The sequence below is a fragment of the Schistocerca cancellata genome, chromosome 7 (genome assembly GCF_023864275.1).
Source record: "Schistocerca cancellata isolate TAMUIC-IGC-003103 chromosome 7, iqSchCanc2.1, whole genome shotgun sequence".
NCBI classification, from domain to species: Eukaryota; Metazoa; Arthropoda; class Insecta; order Orthoptera; family Acrididae; genus Schistocerca; species Schistocerca cancellata.
This window is the reverse complement of record NC_064632.1, coordinates 489105299-489115902: the sequence shown is the minus strand read 5'-3', so window position 1 is coordinate 489115902 and position 10604 is coordinate 489105299.

Genomic DNA, 10604 nt, shown 5'->3' with positions numbered 1-10604 from the left:
TCTGCTGAATGGAATGAACAGTGTTATGAGCACGGAATGTGTATTGAAAATGAACCAAAGAAACAAGGATTAATGACGAGTAGCAGAAAGGATATTAGTGATAAACTTAACGTAGAAATCGGGGACTGTGTAGCAAAGTGCACGAATTCTACGAGATTAGATGTAAAATGGCACATGACGGACAAAGTAAGGAGGACCTAAGCGGAATAGAACAGGCAAAGAAAACATTCTTCACTAAAAGATGGCTGCTAGTATCCAACTTAGGACTTTAATTTGAGAATGAAATTTGACCAGAGTTTTGTATGAAAGTTAAACATGGAGTGTGGGAACACCAGAGAGGATGAGAACAGAAGCTATTGAAATTCAGTTTTGTAGATGGATACTTCAAATTTTGTGAACTCATGCGATACGAAAGGTGGATGTTCTCCGTAGGATTGCGGTGGAAAGGAATATGTGGAAAGTTCTGACTAAAATAAGGGACAGGAAATAACGTCCGTGATAACAGATGGACGCCTTAGAGGGCAAGAACTGAAGCGGAAGACAGAGAATGGAATTGGGTGTTTATAAATTACTTAGACGAAAATAATATTTAATTGTGATAAAGGTCAAAAAATGTGTGTGAAATCGTGTGGGACTTAACTTCTAAGGTCATCAGCCCCTAAGCTTACACATTACTTAAACTAAATTATCCTACGGACAAACACACACACGCATGCCCGAGGGAGGACTCGAACCTCCGCCGGGACCAGCCGAAAAAGGTTAGTTACAGAAATGTTTTGTACAGCACTGAATGCAGTATATCTTCAAGTGTTGTTCACAAATATTCAGTGCGGCTACCTTCTGTAACACGACAAACGTCCCAACTGTAATCAGCTTCCAACAAATCCTATGGAGCAATTATTGATGTGTGGTGGCAACTGCCTGTGTTATTTGTTTTCGCATCTCGTCGACCTTTCGCAGAAGCTGAGAAACAAACACTCTCTCTTTAATGTAACCCCATGCGCAGAAGGCCATTGGGGATAAATTAGGTGGTCGTGATAGCAACGTTATTGATCCACTACGTCCAGTCCGAGATGGCACATTCCTATGGACATACGCGAAAACCTCACGATGATAATGTGGTGGCGCACGATCTGACTGGAAAACAATTCTGTACCCATATGCTGTTGTAATTGAGGCATTAGATAATGTCAATTTACCCGGACTACGAATGTAAAACTGCCGAACTTGTTCAACTGCTGCGTCAGAGAGTGCTGCTCAACCCTGACCCGGCGTCCCGTGTGATGCGCAGCCAGTTTCGGTGAAAATATTGTAGCAATTAATCACAGTTTGTCTTTGATGTGATGGCTTGCGATGAATAGTCTTGAATCGTCTCTGAACTGTAGTAGAGGAATTGGATTCATGAAACGATAAGCAACACCGTACACGTTCTGCACCATTATATGACTCCATGACGACTGTTGGAATAACTCATTCAAGCATGCCACTTAGCGGAAACTAACAGCATTGGGAAGGAATAAAACCTGAATATGATATACGGCATACTGCATTCAGTTCTTAGCAAACATTTCTGTACTTTTCTTACCCTTTTCAGAAATAAAGAATTTAGGTCTACTTCCTGAGAAGAATCGAATGGAACAAGAGAGGAACTAGTGGTGAGTCGCAACAAACCAATCAAAAGACTGGTGCAACCAGTCCTGCAACTAGCGCACATTTAATTATAACTACTCCTCTCAAGCGCATGTATTTAATAAAGCATTAAAGTTAATAACGTATAATTAGTATTCCTATGTTTACCAAATGACCACACAATTGACCACAACATGAACGGATTTCCAGTAAGCCACTTGATAAAACGAGTGCTAAAGTCGCATTTTGTTGATAAGGACTCCCGATACATATCGAAGCCATCGCACTGTGTTCGCATATGATTATACGCTGTTTTTCATATTATTGGTTCCGTGTTGGTTAATGAAACGTGTGGCGGGTTTTCAACATTCCAGATTGGAAGCTGTTTTATTTCATGAGTTATTTTTCTTGTAAAACGTAAATGAGTTGCCCTACTGAAACCCTAATTTAATTTTCAGTCGAACTGGAGCAGTGAGCTTCCTAGAATTCCTCTACGAATGTTAACAGTCGATGTCTATCATCACACCTTACCAGGGGCGAAGAGTGACACTGTTTGTAGAGTACGATGAGTGCTACGAATTTCGAAAAAAGAGATAATTCTAAAACCAAAAAGTGTAAAACAAAAACACTGCAAAAGCAACTTAGTTATACGTTTCTACTAAGATTGCATGAAACTACTACAGAAATTGTTATAAATAAATACATAAAAATATTAAACACCTACAAATTAATAAAAAAACGCATAGCAATTCACCTCTACATCTTTTTGTAAATTAGTTCTATCTTCCTGACCATTTGCTGGGGGATAGGCATCGATAACACGAGAAATGAACTCTTGCCGTTTGGTTAATGATTTCACAGTTCGCTTCTCTATCGCCAAAATCGTAAAGTTTGACGGTCTGTCATTTGTCAGTGTGTTGCGATGGTAACTTTTAGCACGTTTTAGTGTGATCATGCTACTTGCGCAGGAAGCGGTGATCACTAGATTTGCAAGAACCAACCACAGTAATCTCTCACATACAAAGAACACAATTTTTAAGTTATTGCTTATAATGGATTTAAAGAGACGGCGAGGCTGTTGATGTTTATCCTTACTGCCGCAAATAAAGATAAGTTCTACTTTTAGGTTTTCACTGTCAAAGAAGGCATATATTTTAAGCATATTTTCAACTTCACGTGTCGGGAAATTGTTTGGCGTACTGTAACCTGAAAACTACTTCCCATTTACATGTTCTGTAAAATCCGTTTCTTGAAAACCCTTGAATCTAGTTTCCGTGCTTATTGTCACTGTGTCAGTTATTCCAAATACTGTCCGTCTTAATTTCTGAATACTTGTTTCTGTTTCCATAAAACTAATTTCAGATATTCCTGCTGAATTTATATCGTTCTTAGCTTCCACTAGGCATTTCAGAATCACTTCTTCACATCGCGATCCTTCAACAGCTTTAATACAGTATTCATCTTCGAGCTTACAATGTCATATAGACAGTTTTGCTTTGCAGGATGCCAAATAAGGTACTTGTATATGAAGGGCTTATTTCAATAGTGGTACAAGTCCATTTTTGTTCATCCTGAGGTACAGAGTTCCAAAGTTAAATGAACGCTGAAAAATGTGCAGTTGAGATACCAGAAATATACAAGTATATATACTTGAATATTTCTGGTATCTCAACTAGTGATTTTTCAGCGCTCATTTAACTTTAGGACTCTTTATCGCAGAACGAACAAAAATGGACTTGGACCACTATTGAAATAAGCCCTTCATATTGTAAAATCGAACTGTACAGCTGCAGTAGAGAATGAAAAGTTCGATCCTCCAGTACATTATTTAGCCCAGTTGCTTGATTTCAGAAATTATCATCCCACCCACCATTGTTTATCACGTCATTAAATGTTCCTTGGTCTGTGCAGCGCGTGAACGAAAATTCCACCTTGTTCCGCAAGGTACTTTAAATTCCCTTTCCCTCAGAAGTTCACTTTTTTACTATAAAGGCTAAATTGCGTCAAATCCTGGGACATTTGCTACGAAATACAGGGTGACAATTATTGAACTATGTGGAAAAATAAACGAAAATTCGTTACGAACTACGGCATGCACGCACGTTATTCAACATGTAAACTACCTACAGATATCCGGATTTAGGTTGTGACATTTTTCAATATGCTTGCCATCATTGGCGTTGGTGTGGCGCAGACGAATAGCGAAATTCTTCACGACCAGCTGAAGTATCGGAACATCGATACTGTCAATGATCTCCTGAATGGCTGTTTTCAACAGAGCAAAGCTTTTGGGGTTGTTGCTGTACACCTTGTCTTTAATATAGCATGTGTTCGGATTCGGAGAATATAGCGGCCAATCGAGGCCCATGCCAGAGGCCTGTGGGTACTGCTTGGATGGAGTCGAGCTCCGTCTTTATGAATGACATCTTGTCGAAATCAGGGTCACTTTGGGTAATGGGGATGAAATCATCTTCCAAAACCTTCACGTACTGTTCGGTAGTCACCGTTTCATCAAGGAATATCGCACCGATTCTTCCGTGACTGGATGTTGCACACCTTACAGTCACCCGTTAAGAATGAAGAGTCTTTTCGATCGCGAAATGCGGATTCTCAGTCCTCCAAATGCACCAATTTTGCTTATTGACAAACCCATCCAAATGAAAGTGGGTTTCATCCCTAAACAAACCATACATGCGCATAGTAATTCCCATTACGCCCCGAGGCCAACCGTGCAGTTTGAAGGTCCTAACGCAAACCGTTCAGAAGTTATGACTATTTTACTTCATACAGTTCAATAACTGTCACCCCGTATTTACTTGCGTGAGTTTGTTACAGGAATAGAAGAGAACCAGATTAACTGATGTGCATAGTAGTGTACAAACATAGCAAGAGGATATGCTTGTTTCACAATAGACTGCACACCATAATTATTCCCTGCCGTTGCACTGCAGCCGTCGTATGTTTGCGACACTAATTTTTCTTACCAATATTCCAACTGCTTAGCAGGTGTAACAAAATGGTTGTTGTGCCTTGTGCACTCTGGTATTTGGATATGTCATAAAACACAACGAATCTCTCTCGTATTTCCCCTGACCTGATTCGCTATTTGCATAAAGAAAAACTCCACGCATTTGACTTCTAGTTGAGACATCCGTTGTTGCATGGGCTTGTACTGACATAAAAGGACTATTAATTTTCAATTTCACTTGAAAGTTGTTCTCTAATAATATCCGTGATATAAGTTATTAATTCCTTCTTTGTGTCAAAGAAAGTGCCTTTAAATAGTCCATCGGATGCCGAAAGATGTTGCATGTACAGTTATTCTTCTGCCAAGAAATCCAAAAGTTTTCAATAACGTCCTTTATTTACTGACACCTCAGATTCGTCATGACTTTGAAGAGCAAACTCTTGCTGTGCTAAAAACAGATACTCGACATAGTTCTTTACATTATCGTATGGTTTCGATCAAAGTTCTCGTTATATTTTAAAGCTACCCGGTGCACTGCTTCCGAATGAGAATGATCAATTTTTACTGCAACTAGCTGACTGTGTTTAACAGCTGCTGCGGCAAGTGAAATGGAGCATTCATGCTTTTTAGCTTTCGAAAGGAAATTTTGAAGCCCCTCTTCCCGTACGCCTTCATTTGAGCTGCCACTTAACCACTCTTTCGAATTGTACCATTGTGTTTCGAAACGTCTTATAAATTTTCCATAAGATCTTTTAATGGACTGACTAAGGTGTCGGAATTCGTTCTTTCACCAGGAGTTTGTCTTCCAAAGGAAGACGAGAGAATACTGCCGTGTTTTCACAGTTAAAAAATACAGCGAGTCTTGTGATCCATTAAGAATGTCCGTGGCAATTGGAAGTACTTTGCGATACCATGCTTTACAAGATAATAATTTAAATACACTCCTGGAAATGGAAAAAAGAACACATTGACACCGGTGTGTCAGACCCACCATACTTGCTCCGGACACTGCGAGAGGGCTGTACAAGCAATGATCACACGCACGGCACATCGGACACACCAGGAACCGCGGTGTTGGCCGTCGAATGGCGCTAGCTGCGCAGCATTTGTGCACCGCCGCCGTCAGTGTCAGCCAGTTTGCCGTGGCATACGGAGCTCCATCGCAGTCTTTAACACTGGTAGCATGCCGCGACGGCGTGGACGTCAACCGTATGTGCAGTTGACGGACTTTGAGCGAGGGCGTATAGTGGGCATGCGGGAGGCCGGGTGGACGTACCGCCGAATTGCTCAACACGTGGGGCGTGAGGTCTCCACAGTACATCGATGTTGTCGCCAGTGGTCGGCGGAAGGTGCACGTGCCCGTCGACCTGGGACCGGACCGCAGAGACGCACGGATGCACGCCAAGACCGTAGGATCCTACGCAGTGCCGTAGGGGACCGCACCGCCACTTCCCAGCAAATTAGGGACACTGTTGCTCCTGGGGTATCGGCGAGGACCATTCGCAACCGTCTCCATGAAGCTGGGCTACGGTCCCGCACACCATTAGGCCGTCTTCCGCTCACGCCCTAACATCGTGCAGCCCGCCTCCAGTGGTGTCGCGACAGGCGTGAATGGAGGGACGAATGGAGACCTGTCGTCTTCAGCGATGAGAGTCGCTTCTGCCTTGGTGCCAATGATGGTCGTATGCGTGTTTGGCGCCGTGCAGGTGAGCGCCACAATCAGGACTGCATACGACCGAGGCACACAGGGCCAACACCCGGCATCATGGTGTGGGGAGCGATCTCCTACACTGGCCGTACACCACTGGTGATCGTCGAGGGGACACTGAATAGTGCACGGTACATCCAAACCGTCATCGAACCCATCGTTCTACCATTCCTAGACCGGCAAGGGAACTTGCTGTTCCAACAGGACAATGCACGTCCGCATGTATCCCGTGCCACCCAACGTGCTCTAGAAGGTGTAAGTCAACTACCCTGGCCAGCAAGATCTCCGGATCTGTCCCCCATTGAGCATGTTTGGGACTGGATGAAGCGTCGTCTCACGCGGTCTGCACGTCCAGCACGAACGCTGGTCCAACTGAGGCGCCAGGTGGAAATGGCATGGCAAGCCGTTCCACAGGACTACATCCAGCATCTCTACGATCGTCTCCATGGGAGAATAGCAGCCTGCATTCCTGCGAAAGGTGGATATACACTGTACTAGTGCCGACATTGTGCATGCTCTGTTGCCTGTGTCTATGTGCCTGTGGTTCTGTCAGTGTGATCATGTGATGTATCTGACCCCAGGAATGTGTCAATAAAGTTTCCCCTTCCTGGGACAATGAATTCACGGTGTTCTTATTTCAATTTCCAGGAGTGTATTAGGCTACTTACAGTTTTCCTTTCGACAACACAGTGCTGTAACGAACTGATGACGCATAACGTCTGACAGATCACACCGAAATATACTTCACTAATCTATTAATCACTAACACTACCCACTACATTTCAATTACAAAATTAATGTGCAAGGTTCCACCACAAGCGCATATATTGTCGATACGAATAACTAGCGACATTCCACGGAACTACCAACATTTGAAATAAGTAAGGCAACTAAATTTTAATTTGAGGAACAATGAAAGTACATAGGCTATTTTCTATCTTCTTGCAACAACATCCTGAGATGCAGTCACATTTATTTTCTATGAATTATGAATGTCTTCTTGTTCTATGTGTTTGAAACAAACACTTAAATTAAGAGTTAATTGTTATCTTACTGCCCGGCTGGCGGTTAGGTGATGCGAAGTTGCGCTATTAGGGAAAAGCTTAATGACATTCCACTCAGCCATGTATCTATTTGCTGGCGAGAAGCAGAAACAAATCTAGTGCTAGCTTTTCAAAATCGTATCAACCCTGTGTCGAACCCCAGTGTGCCACTCGAAACAAATGGGTTCATTGCACATGCTCCTAACAAGCACTGAATTCTGAGCAGCTATTGGTTACATAGCTGGAGGAGCGATGCATTGTACTGGCGGGCGTATATTCGAAGTTCTATCGTAAAATATTTGAAAACATTTACAAGCGTACGTGATCATATCGGATTAAAATTAGGTTAGACTAATTGTTTTTGAAATTTTTGTGTAGGCTCAGCCTTAGATTCTTAATGGATGCTTCGCCACTGCAGCTTACTGCAAACAAACTGATAAACTTTTGGTGGCTCCCACCATGGGGCAAGCAGCATGTGACCGTCTGGTTTTTCCGTGTAAACACCATTCCTGTTAAGAAAAACTGACCGTAGGCTACTCGCACATTCAACATCGTGTTACAACAAAAAATTTCAAACACCGCAGCATGAGTACTGAATTCTCACATGAATATTTTCCTTATTGGAGATTTTAAATACATGAAACAATCATCTGGAGCTGCAGTTTGATCGAAAATGCAGTTCAAGAACCTTGCACTACAACTCCCCAACAGATTCAGTGAAAAAATGTAAAATTATGGTAGCTGTGCAATCTCTTACCATATTATTCCCAGTTTCAGACAGTAATCCACTTGATTATAATATTGGTTCCAAAACTCTTGTAAGGTTTCGTTGAAATCTCGATGAAAGATCCACAGGAAACAACTGTTTCTACAAAAAAAGTTAGAAAAAAAAGAAAAAGGCTACCTGAAACTGCCACTATACGGGAATTCGGGAGAAGTCACTAAATCTCGTTTCTCAGAAACTACAGTGATTGTGCCAACTAGTCCGAAAGAAGACAGCCGAAGCCCTTAAAGCCAATGAATTTAAGAAAGCATAAAGTGGAGAAGCAGACGACGACGAAGATGAGGTTGATCATGATGAGGAAAATGATGAGGAAGCAGAACAAGATGATGACTGTGATGCCGTTCATTGACTGCAGCTGCAAAACATAGTACTGTGATACGAGTTTCTGAACAGACAAGAGGGTTGCTGACGCAACTGCATGCGTAAATTTTAAATTGTGCACTTATGAACAGTTCTGTTCTACTTATTGTATAATGTTAGACTGCAGCTAGTTTCTTTTACTTTGTTTTAGATCCGAAGATGATCCAGCGTGATCGAAGCATGTCATTTGATTAAAAATGTGTTGGTGAGACTGAAGAATAATGAAAATTGCTTTCAAAAGCGCAGATATTTAATCTGACGCTCCATTATGGTTGCAAAGTGTGTAAAATATAACACAATTTTATTTTTCTGGAACTTTTGGAGAGGTTTGTAATTATACTTGTATATTATGGCAAGTGACACTTATTTGTGTGCTTCCATAAATGACAAAAAGTTTTATCAGTGAAATAATAGAGCCAGTTTCACGTCTGCTGTATGCAGTGACGAAGTAAAAGTGCACCTAGGTGGGCGTGTCCCGACAGGTGTGCAATTTATCTCTCGAGCTTACGAGCGAGTACTGGCTTTCTGTTGACGTCATATAGGACACACGGCTGTTCCGGTTTATTATAACGCTCATTAAAAGAGTAGGGAAAAAATTAATTTTTCCCGCAAAATGTTTTTAACGCATTGATGCAGTACAGACAAGCGATGTCTAGTTTTATCCCTTCACCTCCTCTAGCGCAAGAATCCAACATGCACATCCGCGAAAGAGATGAAGTTCCTGGGGATATCTCTAGAAGCTCGTGGTAAACAACGACAAGATAGGAAAGTTGCTGACTGATAATTACTAATCGCATTTTTGCAAAGTTATCACAATTTTGCCTGATGACGCAGCATCGTGGTGTACTGTAAATGCCGGAAGACTCGCTAAGCAACTTGTATCTAATGTTGAACCAGCAGAGATGTCATTATTATCACAGTCGCTGTCTTTCCAGAACTATCGATATAAATTCCACTACACGTAGTGAAAGACCTAAATATGTTTCACTCAACTTCCAAATCGTTAGCACGTCACACATTCAGAGCATTTAGTAAATCATGCCGGGATATAGAGTGAGCCTTTATCTGTAACTGTGTGTCTTTAGTAACTTGGTCACACGTATCTTTATTTCCTCTACCTCCCACACCATTTTTATGAAGTCTTAATAGTGCATTCCTATGTTCCTTTCCCATTTCTCCTCTCTTTCAATGACAGAACGAGTGAATGTGACTGCATTCTGCATTTTCGAAAGCTTTTGGCTGTGAGTGTAGTTTCCGTCTGCTGCTGTGCCATTTTAACCAGATCTCCTGTTGACTTAGGGTGAGCAAGATGGTCGAAGTGCTGTTTTGTTTGTCACAGTGCGGCAAGGGTTTCTCTGACCAGTTCCGCTACCCGTGTATATCGATTTTGTTTGTACTAGGCACTAATACCTACGCTCTTGGCGAGAGTGTGTAAGTATCAGCCTATCTGACGTATTAATCCATTTTTTTTACACCCCAAGGTCTCGGTAATCAAGAGGTATACTTTATTAAACGTAGTAAGAGCTAGGAATTTTGCTGTTATTCGATTTTTATAGGTAATTGCTTTGTTCAGACAACTTAGGAATGCGGTAACGTTGCGGAATTAATTGCTCATTTTGTCATGGAGCAAAAAATGTCTCAGGACAACTGAGTGATTAGAAGACAGAGGCGGTCAAGTTTTGGTATACATCAATGGCAGAACGCGGCTTAATGACCATCATTATACCGGAGGACAGGGCAGATGTCTCTCGTGAAGACAGGCAACAGAATAGCCCCTAAGATGAAAAGAAAACGATGCACCACAAAGAAATTCATGTCTGTTTCTACAACTGCTCCACTTGCGTTTTTGCCCATATGTAAAGGATTATGAGAGATGAAAGCCAAATTAAGGAGAAAGACAGAGGTAATTATCGTGAAACAAAACATCGAGTGTTTCGATACGAGGTGCAAGAAATAACCATTCAGCCACTCAGTCACTGCAAATGGAACATAACTATTAAGTCGGCCATCCTCGCTGGTGCGCACTGAGCGTTTTACTGCAGTGTTGTGACAGTACGATTAAGACCCTAGTTATGAACACGTGATAAAACATGACGTATACTTAGGAGTAAC